This window comes from Oreochromis niloticus, linkage group LG15 (assembly GCF_001858045.2).
Source record: "Oreochromis niloticus isolate F11D_XX linkage group LG15, O_niloticus_UMD_NMBU, whole genome shotgun sequence".
Lineage (NCBI taxonomy): Eukaryota > Metazoa > Chordata > Actinopteri > Cichliformes > Cichlidae > Oreochromis > Oreochromis niloticus.
Window position 1 is genome coordinate 22,937,607 of NC_031980.2, and position 21,527 is coordinate 22,959,133.

At 41.3% G+C, this 21,527-nt stretch overlaps 1 protein-coding gene across 10 annotated transcripts in view; it reads right to left on the reverse strand.

Annotated features, from left to right (window-relative positions):
- The window catches only part of myt1la (myelin transcription factor 1-like, a), an 87,743-nt gene extending 81,718 nt beyond the window's left edge, over positions 1 to 6,025 (reverse strand). For 4 of the 10 annotated variants that reach the window (XM_025898837.1, XM_019346280.2, XM_019346278.2 and 1 more), the window contains exon 1: positions 5,538 to 5,874. The gene's annotated coding sequence lies outside the window, so the exon portion shown is untranslated. Of the gene's footprint in view, positions 1 to 5,297; positions 5,388 to 5,537; positions 5,876 to 5,899 lie in introns of those variants that run through there. The other 6 variants (XM_019346282.2, XM_019346279.2, XM_019346283.2 and 3 more) reach the window with 4 other exon arrangements.
- Positions 6,026 to 21,527: the final 15,502 nt, after the last annotated feature.

Consider the following 21,527-nt stretch of genomic DNA (forward strand, 5'->3'; position numbering starts at 1 on the left):
GTCCACTGTAAGAATTCTGCAGTTTTAGTTTTAAATCAAATTTCAGCTCATTTAAGTTCTTTTTTGTTTTGTTTTTTTTAGTTCCGGTATTAGTTGTAGTTTTTATTATATAATGGGTTGATTTAAGAAGTTCCGAACTTCACAATGACATAGCGATACAACAATGCCTGCTAATTATTACTAAGTGACAGACTAATTAAATCCCAGGATTTCACTTGCAACAGCTACAATTACAATTACCTGCACGGCAGTTCACTTACTTAAATTAGTGGAAGTGAGGCCCATACACCAATAAGCTACAGCATCCATGCCCCTAAATTAAGCCTTAATAAACTAAACACACATGAATGAAGGAGGTGTTTCAGCTGTTAAGAACGGGGAACTAGGAGGAGCTCCGAACAGTTTTCGTCTATTTCTGCTTTAAAGTTGGACATTTAGATGTCAGGAAGACTGACGAGCTGCTGGAGGAAGCCTCAAGTGTCCATTAGAGGAATTGCAGTTTTTGGTACTTCCAACACAGGAAGTTTCCCTTTGGTTGTCATAACTACCAAAAATTAGTTTGTGACAGTATTATGCTTTGTTTCTTAAATAACTGAGCTCTTTCGTGTCTGGGTAACCAGTATAGCTTTGGTTTGTTTGGTGAAATGTTCCAAACTTTCTCATGTTGCAAACTATCGTTTAAAACTTCTTTTGGCTGCTCCCTTATTCACGAGGGGATCCCACAGCAGATGGACCCACATATTTGATTTGGCAGATTTTTACCGAAACAACCCTCCCAGGCATTTTTGTCTCCTCCAAGACTTGAACCCGAGATCTCTCATGTGTCAGATGAATGTGTAAACCACTACGTTGTAAACTGTAGTTTGCAAAAATCAAAATTCCTCCAACTTCCCCCACCTTACTGCTGTAAATCTGCATTCAACCACTGATTTGCAAGTCAGTTGTTGAGTAAAAGCTTAGCATAACAAATGTGAATGGCAGCCTGATCTTCAAAGTGACATCCTCATCCCGGCTGTAAAGAAACTGAGCTGAACTTTCCCAAATGCTGCAAATTGAAACACAACAGCTCGTTGAGCACGGAGAGCAGCAGCAGGAATGATTTTATCTGTGATGTGAAGAGACCCACAGGTGTGAATGGAGAATTTATCTGTGACCAGCAGTCTGCTATGACTGGTCAAGTGTAAGCTGAACCTGTGTTTAATATCCTCTGTCACACACAGGTGGTGCTGGGCTGCGGAGATGAGGCAGGTTTATTTTCCTCTGCAGTTATGAACGATCGCCGGGCTCTGGCCTGTCTCTGACTCAGACTCTGCAGAGAGCCGACAGGAAATAAAGGAGTTTTTCTTTCATTACTTCTCAACTGAGTTCACCTGGTGTCTTTGTTTACACAGCAAAACAGCCAGGAGAGAAATCTCCTACGGTTCATGCAGAGCCACAACACCCGGTCTGACAGGAAGATTATATTTCGTCAGGTCTTTTCTCATTCTTCATCGCAGCAGAGAAGAAGACCGTTTACGCAAAACCACATGCTGAGATCAACGAGAAGCGTGATCCTAAACCTTTTGACGGAAAATTTCCCGTCTGTCCGAGTTGGAGCACGAGTTTGACATCACTGAACTAAAGTCCACTTCATTCCCTCCGACAACAGCGATACGACAAACAACAGCGACGTGGTCAAAGATCAAAGCTCGCTCAGCCAAGAACACTGTGATCACCCAGTAATGATGACAAAAGGTGAAAATACAGACATCTATAGACATAAATGTCTGAATACAGACATAGGCATACTGTCTTAGGATGAAAAAGTGAATAAAGTTTTGGGCCTTTCACCCTACACAACCTCACGCTCTAAATTAGCAGGTAGGACAGCAGCAAGTTTTAGAAAACTATCAACTTTCAGCATCTGCAACAACACTTAAAGCACTCTTCAAACACAAAATCAAAAAATGCATTAAAAAAGGCCACAAAATCATCTAAAAACAAAGACATTTTTCACAAAAATCTAATGACGCATAATTCATAAGTAGGTGGAGTTTCCCTGATATTTGACATAAACAGTCGTATCGTCACAAACTGTCGTGAATAGTGTGCCGACTTGCTGTTGGAGGGCTTTATAACCTAAATCCACTTAAGGTCGGTTAGTGGAGAAAAAGCATGCGGTGGACCTTCCACAGGAACGGATGCTAACGCAGCGAATGATTCACTTAAAAGCACAATATAAACTTTAACAAACACCTGAGCTAGAATACTTCATTACTTTGCAGAGCGCATTCACATGAAATTTATAAAATCTTTCGTCATCTATAGAAGCATCTGAGAGTCTCTCTTTTTTAATACACATTTAGGGAATAAAGCCACTGGAAACTGGACAAAAATCCTCACGCCTGATCGAGACTACAGTCTCGACACTTTGCTATCCATGCAAAACTATGAGCTTCTGCTTTAAATGGGACCAGACAAACACAAGGAATAAAGTATATTTTATATATAAAGGATGTCTATGAAAACACTCATCCTACGCTAAGACGGCCTGCCTTTGACCTCAAAAGCTCTCTTTTATATTCACTGGTGGACACCTCAGACAGTTTAAAGAAATCCTGCATTAAATCGGAACTCATTCATGGAAAAGCTTGAATGTTGTCCCTGACTCTGACTACACTGTACGTCCAGACAGCAGGCCACCTGTCCAGTTTCAAGGGTCAAGTCCACCTGAAGCCAGGTCTAAATCCATTTCCAGTGAGACTGATTTAACCCCCAGAATGATTCCCCAGTAGTTACAACAACATTGAGCAGTACTTTTTAAGGTGCTGCTGCAGGGAAGATTTCTAGCTTCTTTAGCCCCAACTATAAGATCCATATAAGAACAACGAAAACTACAGAAGAAGAACAAACAAACATAATCTGTTAAATTACATTCCATTATGCTAGTGCATGTTTTTTTTGTAGAATATTATATTTATCTAATTGAGTAAAGGCTTTAATGTTTCTTTACTTTCTTCACCTCGCATCCTTTCCTCATCACTAACTCGCTCTCCTGTTCCTTTGTCACCTGCTCATTTCCTGATTGAATTCACCTGTCACACCTTATTTGAGGGCACTCACTTTTTTCACCTTCACACCATCAGCGGTTCCAATTTAGCAGTCAGTGTGCATCTTTCTCATATTTCTCGTCGTGGCTGCAATTAACTTTAAGTCAGATAATAAACCTTTGTTCACTGGATAATAATCTAATAGCTTATTAATTAAATGCATTCTGATCGGATGCTCATGACGGCAACAAAACCTTCTTATGAACTTCCTAATTAACAACCTGCCTTTGTACCCTGGAGTGGGGGTATTTATTTGCACCCTCAGGGTTGGTTCCCTACAGAGGCCGGTGTTGAACTTCTGGTAAGAACTCTGCACGTTAATGTGACGGCACAGAAACGGACCCTTTAAAAAAGGAAAAATTAGGCCCAGGGGCTTTTACAAGTTTAGTTTTTATTATTCATTCATACATGTGGAAATGACATTTGTGAGGCACTTTTCTAGCCTTGCTCACCTCACAACTCTTTATCTTTTTAACATCTTTGGCCAATTTAGAATCACAAAGACCTCCAGAAGATTCAAAGTCCAGGACCTTCTTGTGTGCAAACCTCTGCTGCTGATATGCAAGACGAAAAAGAAGGAAGCTTGTAAGGATATATATTGATTTTAATGAAACAATAAAGTTAATACTTTATATCATAATATTTCTTTTTTCTGTTTCACCAAACAGCTGCACAAATATTATTGCTTGAGAAGTTCTATGTGCATTTTGAGGACCTTAAGAAGAAACACATGGTTACTTCGGGGTCCAGTAATTGGTCCTAGGGGAAACATAAACGTGTACTGTACCTGTCGGGAATGGACTGATTGTGTTAGCGCCTTTAACAGCAATTTTATTCACCCAGTTTTTTGGGAAAACTTTCAACTGCATACCGGTTCTTTGTTATTTGTAGTTTGTAGCAGATGATAATCAGGAAGCACGGGAGGGTTCATACCAATGAAGAACTGGCTTTGCTGTCCAGATTTGCAAAGACCTTTGATGTGTCAGCAGGCTAATTTGCTTTATCTTCCTGTGGATTTGACCCTTGTGTGGAAATGCACTGAAGGAACCTTAATTCTGGGAAAGTTCCTGAAACTTTAGGTGAAGAACAAAAAGAGTTAATATCTGAGTAAAGACACGAGTCATAAATGTTAAAGATGCCCTGATTTTGCTTCGGAGCTTCCAATCCCCCCAAAAATTTCCCCCTGCAGGGAAATCAGGTGGTTCTTATTCAAGAGTTTCAGTGATGTAATTTCCCACGGCTGTACTAACACTTTTTTCAAAATTAAGCAACTTTAATTTGCACACTGGGTTCGACATGAATATGTACAATAACCTCAGCATAGGCTCCTGCACTGCTAGCAGACTGAAGATAAGCCAGGGCAGATTTTCCTATATAATCCACTGATGGTTGGGTTGGATGATGAAGTCTAAAAGTAATCCAGGTTTCATGTGATGCTGTCGCATAATCTAAATTAGTCAATTTTAGCATGTATTTTATGTTATTGTATGACTTTTTTGCATTCTTGCCTGCTGTTAAAAGTTAACAACGAAAATGCAGCATTAAGTTGCTTTAAGTGTTAAAAATGTAACTACTTTTTTATTTTTACCGTAGAAGTCAATAATCTCTTAAGGATTTGAGCAATTTACCTTAATTTTATGGAGAGGAAAAGCAGATTGTTCAAACATGTCAAATTGAAAAAAGAGATGTTAAAGGTTCCAAAAGGTCAACGCAGACTTCACTTCAGCTCTGCATGAATCATTACAGGAAAATTACAGGATCACTTGGTCACCCAGTAGGAATAAACAACATTACACACAGTGGTCTCAACCCACATTATCATATCCTACAGAGGTATCCTATACACTCACCATACAGAACAATACAGGCTTCATGGCACCCAGTAGGAACATTACATAAATATTACAGGGATGTTACGGAGCCCCGGGTCTGTTCACTCACATCTCTAAGCAATAAAAGTGAAATCATAAACGAGCACGACAACGAGCATAAACATAATCAAAGAGGTGGCATAAGGTCACCACAGGCTGAGCGGCTCAAACAGCACACTGTGGCGCTGCGATGGGAATATCACAGGAATATTAAAGTCAGTACAACGCGTGACAAAAGGCACAGTGAGGCAAAGCGCCACGGCACCATAGAAACAGCGCACAACATGACAAACATGTGCAAAATATCATGGGAACAACAGAAGCATGACTGACTCACTACAGGGAGATTACAGAGGTGCCACAGCGAGACAATGTCCCCGCGAAGGCGCACGGAGAGCGGCACAGACACACTCCACAGCCTCGCGCTCTAACGGGAATAATAAGAGGACTGTCAACACAACTGAGCTGTGAAACAACGCGAGCGTGACACTATAGGAAAATTACAGCAGTGTGCTCAACGTAACCGGAGCCGCAGAAAGAGCGAGAATGAGAGAAACCTCAGAGAAGGAAAACATACTGAAATGGCGAAGATGGAGACTCCTCTATCTCTTCTTCCTCCTCTCCTCTTCCTCTCAGGTCTGAAAGTCTGCAGCCTTCTTCCCTCACTCTCACTCTCTCTCTCTCTCTCAAAAGGTCTCTCTACCACTGTCTCTCTCTTTTGTCGCTGTGATATCTGGCCATGCCTTCACAGGAGGAGGAGGAGGGGGTGGAAGAGGAGGAGGGGAGGAGGAGAAGGGGGGGCCAGACAGACAGAGAGGAGGGAGAAGAGGATGATGATGTTGATGAAGATGGTGGAGGGAGAATCAGACACTGCAGCAGAGAGCGAAGAAGAAGAAGACGGCGCCTTTACCTCTCTCTCTCTCTCTCTCTCTCTCTCACCTTCTTCCTGATCCTTTCTTTATTTCTCGAGGACGCGCACGCAAGCCCAGCGACGCTCCCGATGATGTGTGCACGCGCGCGTGCAGGCTCCAAGGATAGCGATGCATTCACCACCACCGCTCCACCTCCTCATCCCTCCTTCTCACTCGCTTTTTTTCTGAATTAATTTCAAGCCTGTAGACTCTGAGAGCGTGTGTGTGTGTGTGTTGTTTTTGCACCCTGCAGACACACACACACACACACACACACACACACACACACAGACAAAAGTCTCTCCATAGGCGTTGAAATGTGTCAGTGTGTAATTCCCTTTGTTCAGCTCCGTGTGAACAAAGAGGTTAGACTCTCTTCATTAGTAGTAGCTGGAGTAGGCCACTACTCACACTGCAGTTTTATTTTGAGAGTAAAATGTTCATTAACACAACTTTTGGGGTGTCACATTGTGAAAGTGTCCTTTTCTCCTCCTCCAGCTTTTATTTGGTACAGATGTGTTGCAGCTTTTCCAGAGGATGAGCACTCAGACTGTCCAGTGGAACTGCTTCCCTGGTGCATCAAAGAGGCAAAAAGACAAGGCTCAACAAATGTCATTTTAGAGGATGGCTGCTAAAATAAATGACCTATAGCTCATCTAAAGTAGATGCTGTGGGATATCGGCTCTTTGTTTAGCCTCTACTTGCCTTGCAGTTGCAAGAATCTGTGGTTGTTGCATGGGCTTAATTCCTTAGTCACCAATTATCCACACCTGATATGGCATGCTGGGTTGGCTTGGGAGGAGCACCACTTTTTACAGCTGTTGCTCATCATGTTTCTGCTGTCTAGTGCTGTACATTTTTTTAAGGCTCTCTCTGTATATAAATTTATAATTGAGAAGAGTCTAAATGCATTTATGTAAGCACAAAGTTGAGCAGGCTTGCATTAAAACTTGTATATGTGGTTTCTGGATATTCTACAGTACAGGTATATTATGTTTGCTGGAAAATAAGTGGGAAATAACAAGAGACAAATCTGCTGACAGGAGGATTTAATATTTAACGTATTTTCTTCTGTATTTTGGCAACAGTTTGTAAAATATTCATGACTTTTATTTTATTAAAATGTGTTTCTGGACACTGCTTTCTTTCATCAGATTGGTTTCATATGTAAATGGCCTGTATTTATATAGTGCTTTAATAGTCCCTAAGGACCCCAAAGCGCTTTACATATCCAGTCATCCACCCATTCACACACTGGTGATGGCAAGCTACATTGTAGCCACAGCCACCCTGGGGTGCACTGACAGAGGCGAGGCTGCCGGACACTGGCACCACCGGGCCCTCTGACCACCACCAGTAGGCAACGGGTGAAGTGTCTTGCCCAAGGACACAACGACCGAGACTGTCCAAGCCGGGGCTTGAACCGGCAACCTTCCGATTACAAGGCGAACTCCTAACTCTTGAGCCACGATCACCCCATATGTAAAAAACAAAAAAAACAAAAACAAAGTGTCCATGTACACACTGATATGTACATTTTTCTTTTTTGAAAGGCAGTCAGGGCCACATTTGGAGGCTGAAGGGGGCATTTCATTGCCAGCACCAGAGTACCAGTTTGAGTCCTACATGCATCCTCTACTTACCTGCATGATTTCAAATGCATTAAACCTCTTATCTTATAAAAGCTACTGGACTCAAATAAAATGACTGACAACTCATTTTCAATCCAATCTGAGAAGAAAAAGTAGAAACAAAATTACTGCAAACACAAACTTTACATCCTATGGAAACAGATTTCATTCTAACTCATCCTTTGAATGCATCTGGGCTGATATGAAGGGTGGGGGTGGATTGCGACAGCTTCTCTAAACACTGGTTCTAAGGATATTTGGATGAATCATTCATTACACTAAAAGTTCAGAAAATACATTCATGTTTGGTATGAACATTTAGCTTAATTGTTAATTTCTCCTTTCCTTAGTTGTTTCATAGGTTTGAATTTATAGATTAAACATTTGGATTAGGAAAAGCACTATTTATTTATTATTTGTAAAATAATCAATGCTGTATTTGTGAAAACTAAACTCAGCTTCAGATGAACTACAGCCAGCTTTGGAGCAATAGGCTTCCTGGGCAGTGGAATAACAGGAATTAGGAATAATCAGGTTTGGCAATGCTCACTGTGGCCAGTGTGAGTCACATGATGAACGATGGAAACTGTAATGCTGTTTGGGCACTGGGCTATGCTGAAAGTGTTGCATAGCCCTGTGCTACCTTGTGGCAGAAGAGTGAAAACTTAAAAAATATCGAAAACAGTAGCAGAAATAGAGCTTATAAACCTTAAATGCATGCTGGCGTATTAGTATAAAGACCCAATTAGCTCAGAGCTGCATGGTAGAATTTGAACATGACCTTTTTTATGAAGTTTAAGACACCAAAAACATCTTGTTGATCTCCCCTTGAGCTGTCAGTCATTTCGGTTTGCTTTCCTCGCCTCCACAGACATCACGAGGAGGGAGAAGCTTGCTCAGTGCTAGACACTACTAGACACTCGGGCTATTTCCTGGAAGCAGTACCACACCAATCCACCTTTGTTCTTTAGTTTTAAATTCTCTCTTTATTTTAACCTCATCTTTTCATTCCCCCACACCTTTAAACTTCCCTCCTTCCCTCCCATTTTTTAAACTTTCACTTCCACTCTGTTCTTTTCCCACCTTTCCCCTGATCCACCGCTTTGTCTTTTAACTGAATCATTGTATTTCTCTCCATTGCTGCGTGTCCTCCTGCACATCTCTGTGATCCCTTCTTCTTCCCTCTCTCGTCTCTCTGCTCTGACAGCAGACAGAGTGAACTGAGGACAGAGATGGAGGGAGAGAGGCTGGAAGAGAGAGCTTGGTTTGAACAGGCTGACCTAGTTAGACTCTCCTTTCAATAAAACATTGAGCCTGAGAAAAGAAACACACAGGTCTCTCTCTCCCTCACTCTCTCTCTCTCTCAGTGTCTGTCTCTGCTTCCTCAGCTCTCTCTACCTTGACTTCTTTTGGAGAGTTCAGTTTTGGATTCAAGGTTTAGTTCTGGAAACTTGTGAAACAGTTCCTGCGATGCTTGTTAAAGATGTCAGTTTGACTAAATATTAAAACTTACAGTGGCCTTGAAATTTCCAAGAACTGCAACTTATAAGAGAACACAAAGTAAAAACAGTGGCAAACCAGAAAGAAAAACATCTTTTCACCTGCGTGGCATTTACTAAAAATCCTGCACAGAGGAGAAAATAAGACGGCTGTTTCCAGGGGAAACTAGGGAGTGCCTGGACACGACTGGGATACGGCTGTTGTTGCCATGGTTTGTGACTTATGAAGTTACTGGAGTCAACAGTTTATGTTGCTGCAGAGTTTCAGTGTTTGCTGGACTGGTTTTGTTGTATCGTTCAGTTATTACTGCAGAAATCTGCTGTTTGCCAAATTTTTACTTCTCGACCGGCTCGCCACATATGGGCACTAACACGGCAGCTGCCCTACATCATAACCTCCATGTACACCCAGTACTGCCTCCTCTTCTCTCCATTTGCTGCCAAATTCTAATTGGTAGAGAAGCAGTTTAAGTGTATATTTTATGATTTTTATTGGTACAATGATGGATGCTGATATTAAACATGTCAGAGATTAAGTGTGTACAAATACTTACTATGAGCCAGAAGCTTTCTTTTCTTTAATTAGATCTGTGTGATGTCAGTGAGAGCTAATATGTTATGATAATATGTGAGCATTGAATGCCCGACCCACCTCCTAATCAAACCTTCTGTTTATCAGAGGCAGCCAATCAGAAGCAAGATAGCTTAAAGCAAGCTTTTCAAGCTCCATTTCAAATGCCACACCCTACTCACCACAACTTTTAATCAGTGGGCATTTCAGTTTAGTTTTCCTTCATATGTTTTCCCTGAGCATCCACATCCCTATGGCCCACCCAGCAGTTGAGAGGTACTGGCTAAAAGAAGAGGAGATAAATCCCTTGAGTCGGACATAAGATCAACTGCCCAGACCCAGTATTATGAACATAATCGTTCATTTGGATTGGGAATGTTGTGAAACTACTATGTTATTAGAAATCAGCTTAATGAAGCTCATTTAGGAAAATGGATGGATGCTGTTAAAGCCAAAACCTGAAATCCACCTACTGAATATTGTGCTCTCTCTGGGCTGTACGAGAATGGGTACAGTACCTCTAAGGGTGTCATGTGCTGACTGGCATGAGGATGTTGCCAAAAGCTTCTATGAGTCATGGAGATGGATAGACATGTGCTGGTGTATTCCAAGTGGATGGAGGTTTGATTAAATTAGGATCAGGGGAGCTAGGACCCTGGGTCAAAGTCACTGGGTCTCTGTAATATTCCAACAGGGGAATATTCAGGCTGTGATTAGTAAGCACCTCTGCACATTGAAATTCACTGTAACATCAGATGATCAATTTCTGCAACTTCATCAAACCACGGCTTTAATGTTGGAGTCGATAATCTACTATTTCCATCTATCCATCCATCCACCCTCTTCCAAGTTAGGTTGTGCCGGCAGGTCGGCTATCTTCAGGGAATTCTGGGTCTATCTGGGGTGGTCTCTATCCAATTGGGCTTTTCCTGAAAGCTTTCCAAAGAAGGCACTGAAGAGGAACCCCAATCAGAAACTACAACCACCTCAGCTGGATGCAAAGGAGCAGCATCTTTACCCCAAGCTCCCTCCAAATATCAGAGTCTCTAAACTCAGCCACCCCACAGCGGAAACTCATTGACCTCATTCTTCCACCCTGAGCTCATGATGAGGGTTAAAACATAGCTCCTTTGGTAAATTTTAGGATTCACTTCCAGGACCATCACAACAGTCCAGTGTAACACACACATTACTGTGGTTCCAGCAAAGATCCTGGAACAAGATCCAGCGATATTCGAACTCTGCTTTGGGCAGTAATCTGGAAATTCATATAACCTCTAATAAAAGTTAGAAAATCAACAAAGAGCGGCTGCCAAAAATGTCTTTTTACACATGTGAGGTAAGGTACATAGAGGCACAGGAAGATAGCCCACTGTGAGTGAAAGCAGCAGCCAGTAGAAGAAAAGGTTTTTTTCTCCTGTTGTAGATTTATCCTAATCAGAGAGCAGGTGGAGTCCTTAATGTTGGCTTGTTGTAGATGATGAGGTTCACGTTTGTTAATCTGTGTGATCTATGAGACTTTATCCTTTAAATTAGACTAGAACATTTATAGTGCCTTAATTATTTAGTCATCTAATTTAAATCTAAGCTGTTGTGTCACTGATTTGAACTAATACAGCTGCTTTTAAGAACGTCTGTTTAATGTTGCTACTACTACGATTCATAATCAGAACAATTCTGAAATTTGCATTAGGTTAGCTTTAACTTTTCTATTTGTATTGAGTTTTATTTTATAATCTTTAATGTTTCTTGAGATCTCTCATACATTATGGAGGCCAGGTTTCTATTTAGTTCAAAACTTTAGCTGCAAAAAGCATCAGGGCAGCGCGTCTGCTCAAGCAGCTCATCAAGAGAGCACAGCGTCTCTCTGCAGAGCAGCACATTCAGCTCCTTTAGTTTAAATCTTTACATAAAAAAGAAACACGGGGCCCCATGAAAAGACATATGAAAGGCTTTAAAAGACTGAAATTAAATTATTGTAAAAGTGGAGAAAAAATGAAAGTGCTGTAAGTGGTGTTTCAAAACCTTCTCCACATAGCCAGGAAAAATAGTTTGGGCTCTTTTATGACCCAGAGATGTATCATCTGCTCCTGTAAAATCCTCAAATCAGCTTAGATCCTCATAAGCGTGATTAACCTTCTTCTCTTTATGCAAAGTTTTCTTAAAAGAGAAAAGTTTCCTCTGTTTTTCTCTGTAGTCCTAATGCATCACCATCAGCATCAGTGGGAACTGAGTCGCGTCAGGTGCTCCACCTCAGCCTCACCCTCAAAACTGACAGCGCTGATAGCTGTGGTTTCTTAAATGATATTTCTGAATTATTCCCATCTTACCACTGATACACATTGTTAAGGTTATCATCAAATATTGTTTGGGAACAAAAATAAAACCTGCTGTTCCAAACTTTAATCAAACACAGATGGTAATGTTCTCAGAAAATGTTTAAACAAAAGTTTTCCAGCTCTGCTTCATGTATTCTGAGGTTATCCATCGATCTTACCTTCCTTAGCATCGTGTTTATCTCTGAAAATTTCTGCTGTTTCAATTGTTGCTGTGGGTACAAGTCTGTAAATGCATTTAAACTCTGGGCTCTGAGGGCAGGTTATGACAATTGGATGAAATATTCTACTGTTGATGACTTAGGCAATGACATCATTCCTCTAACAACTTGCTGGCCACTTTAGCCAGTTTGAGATGATCTGAGATTTGTGAAATCGAGCATTATCGTGTTCAAAGTAGTCATCAGAAAACTGGTAGACTGCAGCCACATAATGATGGACGTGGTCAGCAACAAAACTCAGGTAGGCTGTCTCATTTGAACAATACTGCCAAGAGAATACCACTATGTTGAAGCGATCTGGCCCTTCTCCTTTAACCTCTGACATCAATGGGACCAGAGGACTTTTGCCTAGAGGACTGCCGCTCATTTGATATTTTCCCTCTTTCAGAGGTGATTGTGTGAGAAAATCCCAGGAGATCTGGAATTTCTGAAATACTCAGACCTATCTCGGCCCATCTGGCGCAAACAACCACACCACGTTCACAGTTTTCTTCTCATTCTTCCTAATTCTTATGCAGGGTTTGAACTTCAGCAGGTCGTCTTGACCATGTCTACATGTCCAAGTGAGCTGAGTTGCTGTCATGTGACTGGGTGATTAAATAAGTGCATTAACAGCTAAACAGTTGAGTAATGTACCTAATAAAGTGACCAGTGACTGAATTTTGGAGAGAGGAAACATGCTCTGTCATTCTCACAAAGACATCCCAACAATATTTGTTAACAGTGCAGACAGTTGTCCTTAGTTATTTGCCCAACTGTGCTTAAAAATTTGGGCAAACAACTGACAATGAGAAAAGGGTCTTTGTTTTGTGCACAAGTAACAAACTGTGAAGGATTTCACACATTGTTTAGAGAGTTGAGACAAAGCAGCCGAGAGAAACTGTAAACTGAAAGTATTCATTAGGATGTCTGAAAAAATAAAGCACCAAAAATGAAGGAGAGGCTGCAAAAATCCAACAGGAAAACAAAAAAGCTGCTTGACCATCGACTCCTCCAGTGCATTTTCACAATGAAATATGCAAGAATGAAGCCATCCAAAAAAGTTACCTAACAGGGGTTTAATTCACTCAACCTGAGGAACTCCTCCACCAAAAAACTTTTCCATTTACAAATTCTGGATTTAATTCAATATATTGACTAAACCTTGGGATTTTCTTCATTTAAGTGCTGAAACCCCAAAAAGTTTCCCTCGGAGTCCTTTTTCCAAGTTCCTCTCTTCCTCTAATAGTCTCAAGAATGACCTCGATGCCAGCTGCTTTCACATAATCAGGGTTATGTAACATAATGTCTGGCTGTGAAATATTCCTCATTATGAACACTTACAGAATATTTATGTTCCCTCTAACCTTCATGCCCACAGACAAGCTTTTACTGGTCTGCACATTTTTAATTTAAAAAAAGAAGTTGTGTTTTGTTGACTTTAGGCAAAGAAAAAACAACTTGAAATAAGCAGAGGCTCGAAAATATTTCTGTTTAAAAAGAAACTCAGTGTAAATACAGCAGAGTGAGTGAGGGTCCCATTTTTTATATTGCTTTTTTATTGATTTTTGCATTTATTTGACTACCAACTGTTATTTTTATACCAGCTCTTAAAGCGAATTCTGGAAGATTTCAGCCCCCTTTCTCTTTTCACAAACTTTATTATGTTGTTGAAGGAGAAAAATAAATGCTATCTAGAATGAAACACTCTCCAAATTGTCAAGACCCTGGACTTTATCTAAAAGATGGACATATCGTCTGGTTCTATAAAGTGAACCAATGTAGAGGTAGCAGAAATAGGCGTGATGATTTCTAATGGTCAGCAGGGGGCGACTCCTCTGATTGTCCAGTTTTCTAAAAGTCCATGGGAAAATAATACTTCTGTTCCCTTGACTTATGACCCCAGTAAAAACTTTCCTGATGACTTTATGATCCCATTTGCTAGCTGCAAGCCTCACTGACAGCATCACAGCTTTAATTATGTAAATGACTAATAAAAAGACAATTTTCAGAGTTAAAATGATCCAACTTTTGTCTCATAAGTGCCTCAGCTGCAAATGGGAGACCAAACAGCAGGTTTTCAGGAGACGATTCCACAATTTCTGAACCCAAATGCAGCACACCGGGTGCTAGTGCACCTTGAATTCAAGTCTCCCAGGTCTACTGTCATGTACTAATGCACCAAAACATTTCTTGCTCACCATCCACCATGCAGTCAGAATAATTGTCTAAAGGCACTTTCACATCTATAATCCATTTACTCTGGTCCAAATCAGCTGACGACTTTGTGAACCTGTCGTTTTTATTCCTCTGGTTTGTTTTCTTTACACATAGAACAAAATCCAGGTGAATTCAAACCATGTGAGAATGTTAAGTCCACTAATTGGCCAGGTGTGTCTGAGCTGAGATCAACAAGTAAATGCAGGAAGAAGTGTCTGTGTTCTGGATTATTGGAGAACATGAAGAATATACGTTAATTTCACAGCTAGCTGTTAGCCCATTAGCTCACCTTTGCACATCAATGAATATGTGGCTACAGGAAGGTGTTTAGCTCAAACCTGAAACGTAAACCTGGTAGTTGGGTCGGTCTGATCACGTTCACACCATAAATCAGGCATGTAAAACTCATTTTAGGTCATGGCCCACATGCAGCCCACTTTGATCTTAAGTGGGCCGGACCAGTGAAACTGGTCTTTATCAGTAGGGAAAGCTTCAAAAGTTTAAATATCGTTAAAAGTCCAAAATCTATGTCGTCCTTTACATTTTCCAAAGCTCTGCAGTGAGATTGGAGTCTTTGCATAGCCAATTTTGGTCCCCAGGCCTTTTGTTTGACACCTCTTTCACAAACAAACCACAGTTGAGTTCATTTGGAACTGGACTTAGACCACCCCAACGTCTCTGAGTTTAGTTGTTTTGGTCCAATTGCGAAACAAACGAAGTGCACCAACCGAACACCGCAGGTGTAAAAACACCCTAAACATAGCAGTTGTGGTGGAAACAGTCCCCAGGTGCATGAGAAGGTGACATTATGATAGCCTCCTTGGCAGCGTTTACAGCTGCTGCCAAACAAGCTTCTATCACGTGCTCGAGCAAGGTACTGGTGTAAATATAAGACATTTCAGATTTTTATTTGTAATACTTTCACTTGATCTTTATGAATTGTAAATGAAGTCTCTAACACAAACACAAAGTGCAAAAAGTTAAGGCGCCTGAATACTGTCTGAATCAATAATATGAAAATTTACAGTAAAACAGAAGAAGGTGACCTTGTTCTCTGGTATCGGCTGCAGTGCACTTTTTCTTCATATAACTCTGACAATAAAAGCAGACAGGATTTTTACTCTGATAGATCACACAAACTTGAGCAAGTTTCAGACCTCTGCAGATGGGTTTGTCTGAAAGCACACACACACACACACCTTCGCACACACTCGCACACACACAGATCCATCATCCTCACACTGATCTAAGCTGGTTAATCAGATTTCTGTCGTTCCTACCTGTTTGGATCTGTACCAAGACACACGCTGTCGACTCCTCTGGATGAATTCAGGCACACACTCCCTCCCTCCTCTCCCTCTCTATAGGTCTGCAGTGTGTAGGTGTGCAGCAGTGTGTAATAGGTTTTTCAGTGCAGCTCTGCAGCCTGAAGCCTCCACTGGGCTCAGTGGGAGAAAGTCAATTACAGCAGGGCTGAGCCTGGCCTGCGGGGGGGCGTATGGGAGGAAGATAAGAACATAAAGATGGCTGCCGACGAGCGCTCCCCCAGCTGCACGTATGGGCGGCGAGCGCTGCACTTTGCCCTGCTGCATCTTTCCAGACGCAGAGCCAGAAAGCTGCAGCACAGCCTCTGAGGAAGGCAGGAGAGGAAGTGAGGTGACTCTTAAACTTTAAGATTTCACATCCATATGGTTACACGAGTCATTTATTGATTAGCTGTATCAATCCATACGCCCAATCATTAATTTTGTGCCTTGTAAAACTGCACTTTATTCACATAGTTTAATAATATATAGGGATTCACTGCATCTTGATGCCTGTTTCCTAAGTTTTGTTTATCATTTGCATCAGTAATGATAACTTCACTGTTGAAATCAAGGTGACATTGCTACAACAGAAACAGCCTGCTCAATATGCATCCTGCTCAAGTCAGGATCGTGGCGATCGTGGCTCAAGACTTGGGTGGTCGTCTTGTAATCGGAAGGTTCCCGGTTCGAGCCCCGGCTCGGACAGTCTCGGTCGTTGTGTCCTTGGGCAAGACACTTCACCTACTGGTGTTGGCCAGAGGGGCCGATGGCGCGATATGGCAGCCTCGCCTCTGTCAGTCTGCCCAGGGCAGCTGTGGCTACAACTGTAGCTTGCCTTCACTGGTGAATGAATAGTGGTATTGTAAAGCGCTTTGAGGGGTGAAGGTAAATGCAATCTATTATTATAAAGTACATAAGTATCATCTAAAAAAATACAGTATTAAAAGTATAAGCATTCATTCTGCAGCTGCGAAACTGTCACTGATTTGTGACATGCATCACTTTTTACTGCTTAAGTTTAGACTATCTGCAAATGCATTCCCCTGCAGCACGTCAGAATATAAATCGGAGGTGTTTTCAGGTCGTTAACTGGTAAGAAAAAAAGGAAACATTTTCATTTTTTGCAAGTCTCTCTTATCCTAGGCATATCTCTTTGTGAAATACTATTAATTATTCATCTTTTCAAACAGTTATAGAAATGAAACCATGTGAGAATTTTAGCAGGGAAATGTTTCTGTGATTAAACTGCTAACCACTCAAATAGAGCTGAAACATGACCAGAAGCCCCAAATACTCACTAAAATTAACAGAATCAGCTTTACTGGTCCAAACAGCATTGGGTGGATGTGCTTGAAATTAACAACAGGAGCATAAAGGACACAGGCAAGGAAAAGGAAAGAAAATATCAAAATAAAACTGGAAGTTTAAATATGGAAGACAACATAGAAAACAGAAAAACATGAATGTAGAAACACAACAAACTATTTTAATTGAATCAGAACAGAAACCAGAACTCAACAAATACCATAAAAGAACCTGGGACAGTGGCATTGTTCTCAACACAGTTCTCCTAATGTGGCCTTTGGCAGATTTTTGTTGTTGCTCACTTTTGAGATCAGTGACAATAAAGGGGGGTAACTCCTGCGTTACAATGTGAGCAGAATGGGCTTCTGACCAAACGTCACCATCTGACGAGCTGCGAGTGAGAATGTGTTGACTGTACCGCCTGCTGGAGAGGAGGAGTTGAAAAAGGCTGTGTGCAAGCAGGGTGTGAGGGATTTGTGAAAATATTCCCTACCTGCTTCCTGTTTCCTGAAGAGTGGAAGCCCTGGATGTTGGAAAGAGAAGCACCAGATTTTATTGATTCATTTATTTATTTTTTTACTGTTCGCCGCAGTGTGTTCCTGTTTTTATACATATTTTTGTGGCTTCTCCCCAGCAGACTAGGATAGATGTCCACAGAACCCATTCACTAACAAATCATATCTAGATTTGAAGAAAATACATTCTACGATGTGTCTTTTGAGGATGGATTTGTGCAGTTATGCACTAAGGTTTTTAGTATTGTAATATTATAATATTAATATATTGTAATGTAATATCTCACCGTGTATTTAAGATATAACTTACTTACTTACTGGTGTATAAATACTGTTGAAATAAAAGCTGTCCAGTCAACTATATCTAGAAATACACATAGCCTATCTTTTAACGTGCATATCTCCAATGCAGTGCATATCTTGTGTATAAAGAGTTCCACAGACACATTCAGGATTAAACAACTGTAAAGTCTTTGAAGGTTAATTTAAAAGAAGGTGGTCTGACAAAACCAGAAGCTGAACTCTGTGTGAAAATTAATAAATAAATCCTCATTCTGACTGCAGCCCACCTCCCGCAACTCGGAGGCTTTGTTGTTTGTTGCCATGTTTGTTTGGAGCAACCAAAGCTTCTGCTGCAGCCAGAAATGATGCTCTGAGAGCAGTGAACCAAAACAGTAAAGCTGAGGGCCCCGGCAGCCAAACAGCGCACTGAAAGTCACCGTAAAGCTGCAGATTCAGCTGATAATCCTCTGAAGGCTCTCACTATCGCTGATTTCATATCAGTTTCATGTTAGCATTTGATAAACTGTTATCAGGAAAATGCTGAGGTATAATTAGATATATTGGACACTGCCAATGTGTCTATATCAGGTGAAGGTCTCCACAGTGATATAAATACAACATGTGTGTCTGTGTGTGTGTGTGTGTCTGTGTCTGTGTGTGTACATCTGAAAGCCTAAAGCTCTCGCTGCACAGGATTAGTAGTCTTGTGAGAGAGCGCCGGGCTCATGAGCGCGCTCTCTCTCTGTCTCTGCAGAAGCTAATAAGCTCCACTGGTTTTCCTCCTGCAGTGAACTGATTACAGCATTATACCTCATATACCCCCCATTCACCTCCCATTACACCAATGTACCCTCAAATAAAGCCCAACACACTTTATACCTAAATATAACCCACCGCATACCCACTAGAGGGTTAATCATGTTTGTTCCTGCGATTTAAAGCACCACATTACACCCCTGTGTCTCACTATAGACACTCCCGCACCTTATAGCTAAACAAATTTTATTTTCTTAATACTCAAAGGGTAACTCTTGATACTGTGTAGGTTTTAAAATTAACATGTAGGCAAATTCTGAATTGTTTTTTTTTTTTAGTCTATCAGAGCTTCAAAAATACATCAGTGAAAACACAATAGATTTTATTCTTATTCAATTCATCAAAAACTCAATAGTGAATCAAGTGTGGATTAATCTACTCCTGAAAATGGTCCTTAAAATAACTTTATCTGTGTCAAATTTGAATAAAAGGGACCTATTCTTTCTTTATTTAAGGCCATACATGCATATATATGTTCACACTGTTACACTGGCGAATGCACATCTCAAGCAAGTTTCAAATAATGAGGTCAGTTTATTCACAAGTAATCTCTGTAAGCCAGAAGTTCAGACTTCAGGCTGCTTTAAATGCTCAGTTTGAGTCTTTTTTTTACTCTTGGCTTGTATGATGTCAGTAAGAGAGGATAAGCACGGCCATCCAAGCTGCGTAGTTCTGCCAATAAGCACAAAAGGCCCACCGCCCTGTTTATGAGGGGCAGCCAATCAGAAGAAAGCCCACTTAAAAGCATGAGGAAGCATACCAATAGAATAACATCATCTGCAGAAACACGGAATGATAATCTGAAGTTCCCAAAAAATGGAGAGCCTCCCCGCCCCCATTAAACCATGAGATCATGTTCATGAACATCAGAAACATGATCGGATTCAAGGGGTGATCATGACAAAGTCCAAGACCCACTCAAAACACGCTTGACTTTGTGCAAAGGACACAGACTCAGCTCTCACTGTAGTTATACAAAGACCTGGTGGCCTATAACAACAGACGTAGAACCTGTTACTCTCAGAGTGTACCCCACATATGCCCTACCAGATCTGTTTGTTACTAGAACTCGATGAACAACTCCTAAGAGCCCTCCAGAAGGTTTGGTCCAGCAGTCAGCTGGAGTCTGGAGTTTTCAGTCCTTCAGGAATTCCACCTGTTATCATCAACCTTATCAGCCACAGCACAAAAGAACCGGCTTCTGTATCCAGTATCCATCAGATATCGCCCAAAGTGTGGTAAACACTGCTCTCTTTTTTGTTGTCTTAATTCCCTTTCTCCTAGTTCCCAGTGCTTCCCTGCTGAAGTCCCCAGTGGATTCCCTCCAGTTCGTCCACAGTGTCCTTTTGTCTCTGTGGAAACTTTGGAAATCACGCACCAGGACTAACTACTCTCCTTTTCCCTCGGTGAACTCCCCTGAGACCTGGAAAGCTCACCTTTTGTCCCTTCCATTGTTAAATGATTCCTTAAATAAAGAGTGTGAGACTTAATCCGTCATCTTTATTGGATTTGCATTTGAGTTTATTTGTAACAATCGGCTTAATCAGCCTCAACAGTTTTCTGGCTGATCCTCATTCTTAGACGATCCTGAAGGAGTTGTTTAAGGGCTTTGAACCTGAAAACAGTCAGGTTTAGTTTGGGGTAAAGGGCATGAAGTGCATCACACATGAAGGCTCATCATACTTATATAGAAGTGCAATCATACTTGTGTTTGTTTGGGGCGAGTACCAGGCTTTGGTGTCCTCTCTGTAGGTCACTCAGCTGGCTCACACACAGTCATGTTTTTATCACTTCATAGGACATTACATTGATTGCCTTTATTTCCTCAATGTTAACTACAACATCTACTGGACCATAACCTAAAAAGAGCCATGGCTTTAATTTTATGATTACTTACATTATCTTTACATTCATTGTAGGGATTGTTTTTGTTCCCACATCCCCAAAATGTGAGAGCAAACAGGGGATAGACCCCACAATGTCTGCAAAACCAGTGCAAACACCCCAAACTTCTGTCTTTCAAACAACAAGCCATGAGTAAAGAAACATCTGAACTGCATGACTACCTCCTCTGCCACATCCAACTCTTTCCTCTCCTTCTTGCCCCTCGTCTCCTGTCATCTCTTCTTCCTCCTTTCTACTTTTCACCTCTCTTGCCGCCCCCTCTTTCTTCGTCTTCTGCTCCTACTCCAGACGGAAAGTTTCACCTGTGGTTCCTGAGCTCTCTCAGCCCCTCTCCTGCACGCACATCTCCTCCTAACACCTCCTCAAAGAGCTTACCACCTCCTCCATAACACATACACACACACACGGATCCATATTTGAATTCAGTTATCTAACGTTATTGAGGCCTGTCATGTTGCGGTGGGATGTACGTTCAATGTTCGGATGGGGAGGTCTGGGAATTGCGAGCGTGTGTGTGCATGTGTGTGTAAATTATTCATCACCCCTTGAAATGCAAACGACAGCCGAGGCGAGGGAGCCGCCACGCTATGTAGGTCATTTCCTATCTTGCGCGGCCTCTGTGCTGGAGGAGAGAGAGAAAGAGGGATGGAAGCGAAGCAGCCGGGTGATGAATCGCCAATCAGTGAAGCACGAAAATCACCACTGACAGAAGGTGGAGGTATCGATGGAGATGAAGTCCTCTTCACTGGTTTTTCTCAGAGATGCAAATATCAGTGTGAATAAGAAATTACAGATTTACTTACTTTAAAAAAGACTTGTCAAAGAATAATAATAAGCTCATGGGAGTGTGTTTTTGAGGCGTTTATAGAGAATTTAGCCGCAGAAACGTTTATTAGAAAGTGGATATTTTATCATGGAGACAGGTCATGTTGTCAGTTTTATATTTTTTAGTCATCTTTTCAGTTTTATATTCCTGTTTTGATTAATTCTTTGCTTTCTGTTTTAATTGTATTCCTTATTCTAACCTCCACAGTGTTTTCCAGTCAGCGTTCCACTGTCTCCGTGTTTC